General features: G+C 36.5%; 1 protein-coding gene across 1 annotated transcript in view; it reads right to left on the reverse strand.

The window, feature by feature from the left end:
- The window catches only part of Cdh9 (cadherin 9), a 111,561-nt gene that overhangs the window by 7,741 nt on the left and 90,204 nt on the right, over nucleotides 1-13,616 (reverse strand). The window lies entirely within an intron of this gene.

A 13,616-nucleotide genomic window follows, 5' to 3' on the forward strand; every position in this document is an offset into this window, starting at 1 on the left:
CTTTTACTGACGACACAGAAAGGAAACCCAGCAGTAGTTCCTTGTTTTTTGTCGTATGTAATGCATATATGTCCATGTTATATAGGAAGTATACAATTTTATAGAAACAGAAAATTCAGTTTTTTAAGCATTATTTGTTTTTATTTCATGAACACGTTAATGTGCTGCGTGCATTCTCGGCAATTGTGGGGGCAAGAAGTGGGGTTTAGATGCCCTGGAGCAGGAATACCGAAAATTGAGAACAACCATGTTGATGCTGGGAAAAAAACCCAGCTTCTCTAGAGGAGCACTGCTTTTAATCACTAAAACATCTCTTTAACCTTGTAAATTAAATCTTGAATTTAATTTTGCCTGTTTAATTCAATGTATGAAAGTACTTGTTAAATTTATTTTGACAATAACTTATAATTATCTCAGTGTTTTTTGATATTGTCTCATTATAGTTTTTGCATCTCTTAGAAAGTTGAACAGTTTCATGTGAGAGGAGAAAAGGTAAAAAAAAAAGTTGCCTATTTGTTTATTTACTTTATTTATTTTGTTTTAGTATGGTTTTGAGACAGTCTCACGAAGCCTGGGTTTCCCTTGAACTCGCTGCTTAGCTAAGGACAACCTTGACATTCCTATTCTCCTTATTCTTATCTCCAAGTTATAGAATTACAAGTGTACCCGTGGACCTACGAGAGGCTCACGCCTCATAAATACATTGATCATCTCAGTCACCAGAATTATAACCTTCCGAAGGATGGTTCAGAGGGGGATAACATTATCTACAACTGGTTTTGTTGTTTTTTTTTTTTTAATTTTCTGACTCCCTTAATTTTACCAAGTGCTGTTACAATAATTTGAAAGGTAAAAACAAGACAAAAACATTTCTATGAAGAGTGAAAGTAAATCAAAACAATATAACAATATATTCATCTTGAATAAAGTGCAATCCACAATATTGCCTTGCAAATTTGTGTCTTCCTTGCTGTGAAAGATATATAGTTAACCAATATCTGATCCCATCACAAAAGTTCTTATATCTTTTTTCACTGCTTGTAATAAAGGTCAAAAAAGACAAAACAGCTGTTTTGTTCCCAATTGCTTTTTCCTAGATATTGATATAAGGACTCTCTGGTGAAAGAAAAAAATAAATAATAATTCTAATATTATAAAAGTCAATAATTGACTCTCTTGTAGCTTATGGGAGATCAAAATTATTTCTCAGCACACGCCAGTCTTCTAATTCAGTTTAATCTTAATTGGCAAGGCTTTTCAGGTTATGAATTCATGGAGGAGACTCACTTTGACAATGTAGAAATATGCACACTCTTTATTATCAACAGTGCAAACTTTCTGGTCTATATTTCAACATTACCCTTAGTGAAAATGGTGTCTCATGATTTATTAAAGTTCAGAGTTATTATTCATTTACATACCATCCATGTTCTATTTTCAACAGAGAATTAGGACATTCCGAGTAACCAATTATTAATAAATAGAAGGAATTACTGCTAATGAGAAGAAAAAAATGTGCCAAACACTTAGCACAGAAATCATTTATGTGTCCCTAAAATTGGTTTATAAAATCAATAGTGTTTTATTGATTTTCTTTCATTGAAATTTGAACAGTTATTTGAAACATAGCACTGGCATAAACGTTCTCTGGAAAAGCTTCCCTCAGAGAAAGGAACCACTTATATGGGTGACATAAAAATCAAGAACATTACACAATAACTCACCTGTAGAATCTGAGCTCAAATATGGTTTTCATTTCATGTTGTATAATAAAACATTAAACACATTTAAATACCTGTGTTTTCCCCTACGACATGCTAGATAGAGATTGCAGTCATACATAAGATGGGTAGGGGTTGTTTTAATGTGTAAAGTTCTAAGTCATATTTTCATTGATTAACTCAGTGTAGCCAGCTACAGATTTACTTTCTTCATCATAAGTGATTCTTTCAAGAAATATGTTTCTATGGTGATATGCAAGAAATTCATCAGTATGGCTATAGGAACTGGCCTTTTCAGGCTCCCTCTCCTCAGCTGCCCAAGGAACTAACTGGGGGCGTCTCCCTGGAAACCTGAACCTCCACCTGACGATAGATGAAGAAAATGACAGAGCCCCACATTGGAGCACGGGACTGAGCTCCCAAGGTCCTGATGAGGAGCAGAAGGAGGGAGAACATGAGAAAGATAGTCAGGACCGTGAGGGAACCTCCAGCTGGCGACAGATGGGGAAGGTGACTGAGCCCCACATTGGAGCACTGGACTGAGCTCCCAAGGTCCTGATGAGGAGCAGAAGGAGGGAGAACATGAGAAAGATAGGACCGTGAGGGAACCTCCAGCTGGCGACAGATGGGGAAGGTGACTGAGCCCCACATTGGAGCACTGGACTGAGCTCCCAAGGTCCTGATGAGGAGCAGAAGGAGCGAGAACATGAGGGAGAAAGTCAGGAACGTGAGGGGTGCGGTCACTCATGGAGACGGTGGGACAGAACTAAAGGGAGATCACCAACTCCAGTTGGAATGGGACTGATGGATCATGCGACCAAACCCGTCTCTCTGAATGTGGCCAACAGCGGGGGCTGACTGAGAAGCAAAGGACATTGGCCCTGGGCTCTGATTCTTCTGCATGGACGGGCTCTGTGGGAGCCTTCTCAGCTTGATCGATCACCTTCCTGGACCTGGGGGGAGTTGGGAGGACCTTGGACTTAGCATAGAGTGGGGAACCCTGATGGCTCCTTGGCCTTGAGAGGGAGGGAGGGGAGGTATGGGTGGAGGGAAGGGGAGGGAAGGGGGAGAAGGAGGGGCGGGAAGGGGGAGGAGGAGCGGAGGGAGGGGGAGGAGGAGGGAAGGAGATGGAAATTTTTAAATATAAAAAAAAAATAAACCATGAGAATGAAAAAAAAAAGAAATATGTTTCTCACAACTGTATAATGTGAAAATTTTAATTGTTAGAATGGTTGCTGACTATATAATAAAGATACTAATAGTTTCACCGGAAAATAATAAGAATAACTTACAGAGATTAATAATTTTAATTTCAGAGCAGTGTTATTATTTATAGATAGATAGTGTCTATCCTAATGATTGCTATGTAGACCCCAAGTAATCTTATAGTGGTCATCCTCATGCCGTAGCCACCTGTGTCTCAGAATTAAAGTCTCCACCACCGCATCTGGATAGGTTTCTTTTTTCACAACAGAAAAATGAAGAAATCTTCGAAGCCCTCTGTGTATTGATGCTCCCATGGATTCTTTGCACCTCAGTTTGGACTATGTATCCTTTACTAAAACTTAAATCAATCTCTTGCCAATAAATTTGTTTTGCTACTTAATTTTATTTTTAAGGCAACTGAATTTCTTCTAAAAATAAATGTTGAACATAAAATAGGTGTGAATTGAGGCAAGATGTTCTTTGAAAATGCATAAAATTATGAGATTATAAGTAACCTTTTAATTTGAGAGATTTATACTAACTGAGGAGGTGAAGCAATGGTGGCAACAGCTGTTAACTGTGACAGTAAATTCATATGGCAAGTAGCATTTATATTGAAGCCAGCAGGTTTGATAAACAGATTTTCTGGGTGGTAGAAGAAAAATAGCTCCCTAAGTTTTCCTTTAGAATGTGTTCCCGATGCTGATTTCATCCTCTCCCTGGTGCTCCAACCATACTTCTTCAGTCCTTGTTGCCTTATTGCTGGTTTTTCTTCCCACTTTCACTGAGTGTCTAAAAATGGTCTCATTACATCTAGTATTGTAATGGATTTTGCTGTATTCTATCTTATTTCCAGGTACAGCTTTATTTGCTAGCAGGCTTGGTGATGTGATTAATAGCATCATAATTCTTGAGGAATTAAGTGAAACTGCATCTCATCCCCTACCCCCAAGCTTGAAGTTTGACAAGAACTGAAAACTTAAAAGTATACCAGGCATCATTCTATACAATGAAGAAAGGGTGAATCTTTTAAACCAAAAACATCCTCCTGAAATTTAATCCTCAGGATGTTACCATACTTAGAAAAGATATATACAAATACTCAGAAATTATGAGTATTCATGAATAATGTATTACATATGTTGTAGTGAATTTTTTTTTCTTGTTTTCTGTGTAGCCCAGGTAGTTCTCGTACTCATAGAGATCCACTTGCCTTTGCCTCCATAAAGTGTATTTTAATACAGAAAAATTATGAAAGTATTCAGAGATTAGAAATCATGATTAGCAATGTAAATGTACTAATAATGAATTAATTGTTTTACACTATAGCAGAAATCTAGGATATTTTATTGAAAACATTTAATAGAAATGTATAAATAACACTGATAACTACTAGGTGGAGAATAATATAGTTTTATTTACTATAAAGCTTATTTAATCCAAAGAAATGTTTCTTAACTTCCAAATGCTGCAACCTTTTAATGCAGTTCTTTATGTTGTGTAAACCTCAACTAACATAACACTTTCATTGCTAATTCATAAATGTAAATTTTCTTCTGTTATGAATTGTAATGTAAATATGTGTTTGGGTGATCTTAGGCGATTCCTGTGAAAGAATGATCCAAATCCAGAGGTTGAGAATCTCTGATCAAAGTAAATCTTTCAACTCAGAAAGTAAGGAATATAATCAAGAACAACTTTCCCCAGCTTCTCTCAGGTAGATGGAATGATTCAATTTACTGTACGTTTCTAATTGTTAATACCCACCAAAATAAATAAAAGAATAGAATTCAAACAATGTCTAAACCAACAAACTTTGCTTAAAACTGTAGGTAAGTGTTACATATTTTCGTGTTTAAGAATGAAAATATCTCAGTCCTCCTCCACCGTCTCTGAATGTGGCTGACGGTGGAGGAGGACTGAGAAACCAAGGACAATGGCAATGAACGTGAACTCTACAGCATGGACGGGCTCACTATGAGCCTTGTCAGTTTGGTTGCTCACCTTCCTGGACTTAGGGGGAGCTGGGAGGACCTTGGACTTAACATAGTGAAGGGAACCCTGATGGCTCTTTGTCTTGGAGAGGGGTGGAGTGGGGGTATGGGTGGAAGCGAGGGGAGGGAAGGGGGAGGAGGAAGAGAGGAGTTGGAAATCTTTAATAAAAAATGAGGGGAAAAAAAGAAAAGAACATATTCGATAAAAATAAATAATTACTGTTAACTTAAAAAAAAGAAAATATCTTGAGAAGCCTATCATAAATGAATAAATATGCAAATTGTGATATTTTGAAATGGGAATACCACTTAGAAAACTTTCCTAGGTTTTTACTATATTTCCCCAAGAGAAACAGTGTTCAAGCTCATTATAATTGTGTATGTATATAAAAATTCATTTTGTAATGAATTCATTTTCATATAAATAAATGCTCAGTAGCTATATACTTTCCAAGAAATAGTTGCAGTTTATATCCACTAATAAAGGGGAAGTAAATTTTGCTTAAGTATTTGGCTATGCTCGGATAAAATATAAAAGAGCTGTTAAATAGCATTAAGCCTCTTTTTAGAATGAACAGTGATTAATTAAGAGGCACACAGCTGGTCAAAGTCCAGCTGGTCAAAGTGCTGAAAGCAAGTGACAGTTTTATTGGGTTCAGTCCTAAATGTGGGGTCATCTACCCTATACCAGTAGCTCAGAAAAATTTACTGAAGAAGGAGTGGAAAGACTGTAAGAGCAAAGACTGGATGCAAAGCTATCTTTTGGACATGACCAGATCATGCTCATATGAACTCACAGCACCTGTGGTTGTTTATATATGGTACATAGAAGATCAACCCAACCAACATCTCTGTATAAACTGGAGATGGAGTGTCAGGGTTGTTGGAATTGATGGCTTCGGAGGGAGGGAGAGGCAGTTGTATTTACTGAGCAGTCCCTGGTAGGATGTTCTAGTGTGTGGGTCTAAACTATGCTCATACATGTGGACATTATTAATTTGACTTCTGGCTTAGAAGGGAGAGATGGAGAACGTGAAGCTGTATGTGAACATGATGGGGACAAACATTTGGGGACACACACCTACACATGTAATGGCCAAAATATAACTAAAAATATCCAATAAAAACCAAAGAAAAATGTTTTAGGATAAGGAGATGATCATAACGGTGATGATGTTTTCACTTCTGAAAATATTACAATATTTAACAACTCATATTTTTTCAAATTTTTCCACTTTATAGTTGGTCTATAATCCTTCACGTAAGCTGTTAAAGCACTAACAGAAATAAAAGTTTTTCTGGGCCTGGAAAGATGGCTCAGAAGTTAACAGCATTGACTGTCTTTCAGAGGATCAAATTTCACTTTCTAGCATCCCACACAGTGACTCACAATGTCAATAATTCTAAATTCAGGAAATCCAACAACCTCTCCTAGCCTCTATGGGTCCCTTGTATAGTTGTGGTCCACAAACATAAACAAAAAACAATGAAAAACACACATAGCATAAGAAATATGTAATTTATTTTTTTATTATATATCATAATTATTATATCTAACATAGTTATAACTATTACTACACATTATAATATTGTATTATAATTATGTTATTAGGACATATTACAAATTGATGCTTGCAGAGATAGCAGAGAAATATTTATTTATTTATTTATTTCTTATGTATACAATATTCTGTCACGTGTATGCCTGCAGGCCAGAAGAGGGCACAAGACCTCGTTACAGATGGCTGTAAGCCACCATGTAGTTGCTGGGAATTGAACTCAGGACCTCTGGAAGATCAGGCAATGCTCTTAACCTCTGAGTCATCTCTCCAGCCCCGAGAAAAAAATTTTAAACAATTTCTCATTCAGAGCAAGAGTTCAACAATATTAACTTACTGTATGGGAAAGGACAAAACATTTTAATTGATTGAAATGTCAAGAAATCACAGCAACATGACTAACGGAACAACCATTTGGTTCACTGTACATAATTTATTGGTAAGAAGCAGAAGTTTCTTCAGAAAGGAATTTTAAATAGAGAGGGCGATGAGGTTTCTGACTCTGATTAAGCACATACTCTGGTGGACTTGAAAGGGCAATCAGTATCTATTGTGGCATTTGCCAAATTTCCAGCATGGTAATGCATTCAATAAATAATGAATGATACATTATAATTTTTGTCTTTGATCTCATTCAAAATTAGTAAAGTTCAAAGGGGTCAAAATGAGATGATTCATAACATTTTGGGGAAGGATGTTCGAGACAGTTTTTCTCTCTGTAGCTTTTGGAGCCTATCCTGGCATTCTCTCTTTAGACCAGGCTGGCCTTGACCTCACAGAGATTTTTCCAACCTCTGCTTCTGAAGCATTGGGATTAAAAGCATGCACTAGCATGACCCAGCAACTCATAGCATTCTAATGGAGAATTATATTCTTTTTAAAGTTATATTATAATTCTTTATAATAAGTATATGATTTGTTGCATAATCAACAAATAATAATAAAAGGTAAGAATAAAAGGTAAGAAGAAGGACATAACAGAAATTGATTTTTATTTTAAGAAAAAAATGGCAAAAACTATCAAGAGGAAAGAGTTGAGTATTTGAAGGCACTATTATAAGACAACCTACGTAAAATTGCTGGACAATGACAACTGAAAACTACAAGAAAATGATGTGGTGATATTTCATTTGTATTTTAATAAATAATGCTTGCCTGATGTTCAGAGATTAAAACAGTCTCAACAATCAGCCTTAAAGACCAGGCAGTGGTGACACACACTTTTAATCCCAGAAGCCACACTAGTTTTCTACAGAAACCAGGTGGTAGTGGTGCATAGCTTTAATACCAGCAATAGAGAGGAATATAAAATGGGAGGAGACAGCTCACACACAGTCTCATTCTGAGATACCTGTTTTGCTTTTCTGACCTTCAAGTTTGACCCCAAATTCTGTCTCTGAGTTTTTATTAATCATGCTCCTAAATGACATAGTAAAAGATGTGCCACATATAATGATGGAATTTTATGCTTGTTTAAAGAAAAATAAAATCATATTTGCAAAAAATGGATTCAACTAAAAAGCATTATATTAAACAAAATATTCCAGCCTCAAAATAACAAATAGTGCATGTGTTCTTTCTTTTGTGTGATGTAAATATAAGTGAATATATAAGTGTGTGCATGTGTGTGTGTGTGTGCTTGTGTGTTTGTGGTATTTATATAGGTATCTTTGTAGTTCACAAGAAAATAAAGGAGATCACGAAGATGCTTCCTTCCCCCCCCCCCCAAAAAAAAGTAATCCCAACTAATAGGTTACTTAACTCCTCGTCTCTTGAAGTAGTCTTTTAATGAGCATTTTTATAGACCCAAGGATCGTCACATCTTTCACCCATTTGGAGAGATCTAGCCTCATTTTTCTTACCCAGCTGTCTTTCTCACCAACTTTCCAATCAAGCTTTTTCAAAGTATCTGACCAGCCAACCTATCCATCGGCTACAGTCCATGAATCATTGAACAATCACACGTTTCTGGTTATTTCTTCATTCAAACAAAATATATAAGCATGTCTACTCCCAAAAGTTCTGCGTACTGTCAGATTTCCCTTTGCCAGTGTCTTTCAGAGTTGTTCCCGGAAATAACTCTAGCTGTACACGTACAGGCTTAGCATGCAGAAGCATCAGTAAACTTCTGTGTTCAACCAATCATAGACCACATCCCATAAGGCTCTAGGTGCATTCTTGGCAGCAGACGCCATTGTAATAGGGGTAAAAAGTAAAGGCATTTGCACAATTTCCTCATGTAACTTGCCTCTGCCTTTCGGAACTGCTCAGGTATTTATCATTTCCATTTGATAATGGATTGCGGCCTTGTTTTATTGTCTTATATTATAGTGTTTGCCTGTAGTTTCTTGGAAGAGTGGATCTTGGGAAGAGGGAAGGTATGAGGAGGAGCTGGGAGAAGTAGAAGCAAGGGAAACAGTGGCCAGAACGTATGGTATGGGGACAAGAATCTATTTTCTATAACAAAAGAAAACATTTGAATTTGGTTGGTTAGTTACCTAGCCTCTGATATGAGTATGTGTTACCAACTGCAAAGTGGTTGCTACTATCTGTTCACTTGGTCGGTTAGCTATACAGTGGATCAGTGTACTTTTTTATTGAAGAGACAGATTATCAAAATTTCTTCAAACTAACTTATGACACACAGGTAGATAGCAAATATATCCTTGAGGAAAAACTATAAAGGTATATAGCGGACCTGCCAATTGAAAGCAATTGCTTCTGGTGGTCTTTATGGCCAGGAGCAGAGAGAAAAGCATTTGCTAAATCAATAGTTGTATATCATGTACCAGAAGATGTGTGAATCTGCTTAAGTTATAACACCACTTCTGGTAAAGCAGCTACAATTGAAGTCACTACTTGACTGGGACTTTTATAGTCAACTGTCACTCTTCAAGATTAGTCTGTCTACTTCAGTGGCCAGACAGGAGAGGAAAAAGGAGATGTGGTGAAAATAAGCACCTTGCATCTTCCAAATCCTTGATGGAGGCACTGATTTCTGCTGTCCCTGTTCCTTCAGGAATGTGGTTGTCTTTGGTTCAATATTTTTCCTGGCATAGGCAATTCAAAAAGCTTTCATTTAGTCTTTCAAAATACAATATTTCTCATTTCACTATCAGGAACAAATATGGAAATTCTGCCAACTTCTAAATATACCCATCCCAATTATATACATTATGGGACTGGCAAAATAACTGCAGTATTTGTTTAGAAACCCTTTGGATGAGATGTCACATGAAACTCCATTAATTACCTTAACTCCAAGAGGCATTGCAGTTATTCTATGGGTCTCCAGGAATCAGCATTACTTCAAAACCAGTATCCAAAAAAACCCTGAGCAAATCTGACTACTTCCTTTTACCCAGCGTACAATTATCTTTGTGAAAGGTCTCTCTAGGGAAGGACTGGAGAAAGTCTACAGCAAAACTCCAGGTATTTTATCTAAATCCTCTCCCATGAGAACCTGGCCGTCCCTTCGTTCAAGAGATTCTCTGTCTGTAAAGTGGCTCCAGTCTGAAAATTCATCACAGGATTGAAATTTCCTTGTGCCAAGAATCAATGTAGCCTTCCCTTTATTCACTAGAGAATGTTTCTGCTTATATAGATCAAACAAAAATACAGTGTACTCCTTATGTATTTCATGTCTGGAAACACCTTGATTGATTATCCAGTGCCATATCTGTCATGACTGCATAAAAATGACTTTACCTGCACTGCTCATTATGTGTTATCTCATTATGAACCTTTGTCTATGATGTAACATTACAATAACTATGATCACCTTGCTTTTGGCAATTCAGTAGAGCAGCAACATCTCCGAAACTATGGTCTGGCACTAGCAAATAGGTGTCAAAAAAAAACTCTGCAAATGTGCCAATGTCCCTTGTATCATTTTATGTTTTATATAATTAGAGAAGGGCATGTCTTCTGGGCCTTCCCTTATTGGAGGATTAGGCTTTAGACTGTACCCATTCTAGAACTGCAATTTCTCTGAGTCTTAACAATTCTTTAACAACACTAAACCAAGGAATATCAAGTATTTCCAACTCATTTTAACAGGCCATTTATTTAATTAATATTTCGTCCAACCATTCAAAGAAAGTTTTGATACCTTTACAAAAACTGGACAAGCTTCCATATTAAAGCTAGAATATCCACTTAGTAATCCCAAAATTATGGAATCCATTAATATTACCATGTACCCCACCATCCAGAACTGACCTGATAGAAGGATGAAAAGGCCTTTTGAAGTCACAGTTACAGTACTAATTAGGTGACAGCAGTCTGGAGGGCTGGGGTAAAGTTCTACCAAAATGTGGTTTATGCTTTGAATCAGAGTTTAGTATAATATACTTTCCCCCCATAGCCTGGAGCCATGGGTCCAGAAATCAATGGGAAGTAAAGGAACAGTTCCACTCATTATTGCCCCTAATGACCCACTTTAAGATTGTTTTGCTTCCTCTTATTGTGACCTTAAGTTCTACTGGCAAAGAGGTTTCAAGTTTTGTGTGTGTGTTTGTATGTGTGTGTGTGTGTGTGTGTGTGTGTTGTGGGGGAACATTCTTATGAGAAGGAGCAACAAACATTCAATGGAAGTAGAAGCTCAGACATCCCCCTAGCCACTTTGGGATTATGATGCTGTTAAATCAACAGGTTAAACCATAAGTAACTGTATTAGAGGGATGATTCACCTAAATTAACAAGTGGAAAGTAGATTCCTTTTCCACAATGGAGATAAGAAAGATTTTGTCTTCCTCAAGACCCAGAAATACCACTTTGAGGTATATATCCAAAGGATGCTCAATCGTGCCACAAGGACATGTGCTCAACTATGTTCATAGCAGCATTGTTTGTCATAGCCAGAGCCTAGAAACAACCGAAATGACCCTTGATTGAAGAATGGAGAAGGAAAATATGGTACATTCACACAATGGAGTACTACACAGCAGAAAAAATAACAACATCTTGAATTTTGAGGAAAACGGATGGAGCTAGAAAACAACATTGTCTAGGTAACCCAGACACAGAAAGACAATTATCACATGTACTCACTCATAGGTGGTTTTAAAAAAAAAGCAAAGAAAACCAGCCAAAAACCACAATCCCAGATTACCTAGACAATAATGAGGACACTAATTTACATAGATCTAATCTACATGGGTAGTAGAAAAAGACAATATCCCCTGAGTAAATTGGGAGCATGGGTCCTTGGGGAAGCCTTGAGTGGGAGGGTAAAGGCAGGGAGGGGAGCAAAGAAAAATGTAGAGCTCAATAAACATTAATTTTAAAAAAGAAAGATTTTGCCTGGAGCACAGGAGATCATTTGGGGTATCTCTTAGTGCTACCATGTCGTGTAATTATAGTCAATGGGTAACTACAGCAACTTAATCCAATCAGGATGACAAAGAGCACAGATGCTTCAGCACTGAAGTCATGGTTCACCTGTCAAAATAGATTCAAGACTTCCTGTTGAGAAGGAAGAAAATACAGAATGGGTAGTGGGGGGAAAGAGAAATACATACAAGCTAAGATTACATGACCAATTACAGAAACAAGGATTACAACTGACATTTCTGTTTATGACACATTTTATTAAGAATGTGGTAATGGAGATTTTTCAGCAATATTTTGTTTTCTATAAAGTAGCATCAATTTAAAGAAATGTAAGCGGTTATCACATGATATTGTAACACTAAAAGAGAGTCTTTCAAGAGACATTTCCAACTATTATAAATTTATAATGCATTTGTGGGTATACATGGAATAATTACATGATGTTAGAAATAATTGTGGCCCTGTTAAATATAGAATGTTTTTGAAGTTGTACATGGCATAGTTATATCATATAAGAATAAATTATGACCTGGTTTTTATTAAGTGTAAAGTAATACAGTATGATTTTGTGTCAATTAGACAAGGGGTGGATTGGGATAGCTAATATAGGTTGTCAACTTGACTATATCTGATATTAACTAACACTGAAAGTAGTTGCATACACCCATGAGGGATTTTTCTTAATTAGATCATTTGAATTGAAAAGTTGCTCCTCTAATTTGGGCCACACTTTCTGGTGGCTGCCTAAATAAAGGAGGTAGAAAAAGAAAGCTTTAATTCTTTGTTTGATTTCCCTCCCTCTTCACTGCCAAGTCAATTTCTTCAGTAGAATTAGAGCCTCTTTCTCGGAATTCCCATGTATACAGAAGAACAGCTGAGACATCTAGCCTTGTGGACTGAGCAATTATTGGATTCTTGGAGCTTTGTTTAATTTGAAGTCATTGTTGGCTTAGCTGATCCACAGCCTATAAGTAAACCTCTCAAATAAATTAACCCTCCATCTATCTGTCTATCTATCTATCTATCTATCTATCTATCTATCTATCTATCTATCTATCTATCTATCTATCTATCTATCTATCATCTATATCTATCTATCTATCTATCTATCTATCTATCTATCTATCTATCTATCTATCTATCATCTGTCTGTCTGTCGTCCGTCTGTCTTTCTCTCTATCAATCTATCTATCTAACTATGTATATATTCATTCTGCTAGTTCTCATTGTCTGATGACCCTGAGTAATACAGAAGATAACCACATATACAGTAAAATAATATACATGAATAAAGAATTTCAATAACTATTTAGAAAGGTACTTACATGTATCTCACATCATCATATCTTCTATATCATCCTACACATATCAGCCCCTATTACCTACCCATCTGCATAAATCATTAACTTACATTCAAGTATATTTACACATTTTTTCAATCATTAGGCCTTTTAATCATAGTAAATATTTCTGAACCATCATATACAATTTGGTTACACAAAAAATCTTTTAAAAGAAGTTTAAAAATACTTTGATGAATAAGCATGTATTATCCAGGATACCTTATACAGCATACTGTACAAATACGTGCTAAAGGTACAAAAGACATTAAGCCAAATATCTGCATCATGGGCTAGGGAAGAGACTCAGTGGGTAAAATGTTGATAGGAGAAAGATAGTGACTTGAACTCAGTCACTAGCATTGCCATATAGGCACGGCACAGTGCCACATACTAAAATTCTGGTACTAAGAGGGTGGGGACAGAGTTGGCCCCCTATTACTTGCTGGCCAGCTAGTCTAG

Source organism: Arvicola amphibius, chromosome 3 (genome assembly GCF_903992535.2).
Source record: "Arvicola amphibius chromosome 3, mArvAmp1.2, whole genome shotgun sequence".
Taxonomy (NCBI): Eukaryota; Metazoa; Chordata; class Mammalia; order Rodentia; family Cricetidae; genus Arvicola; species Arvicola amphibius.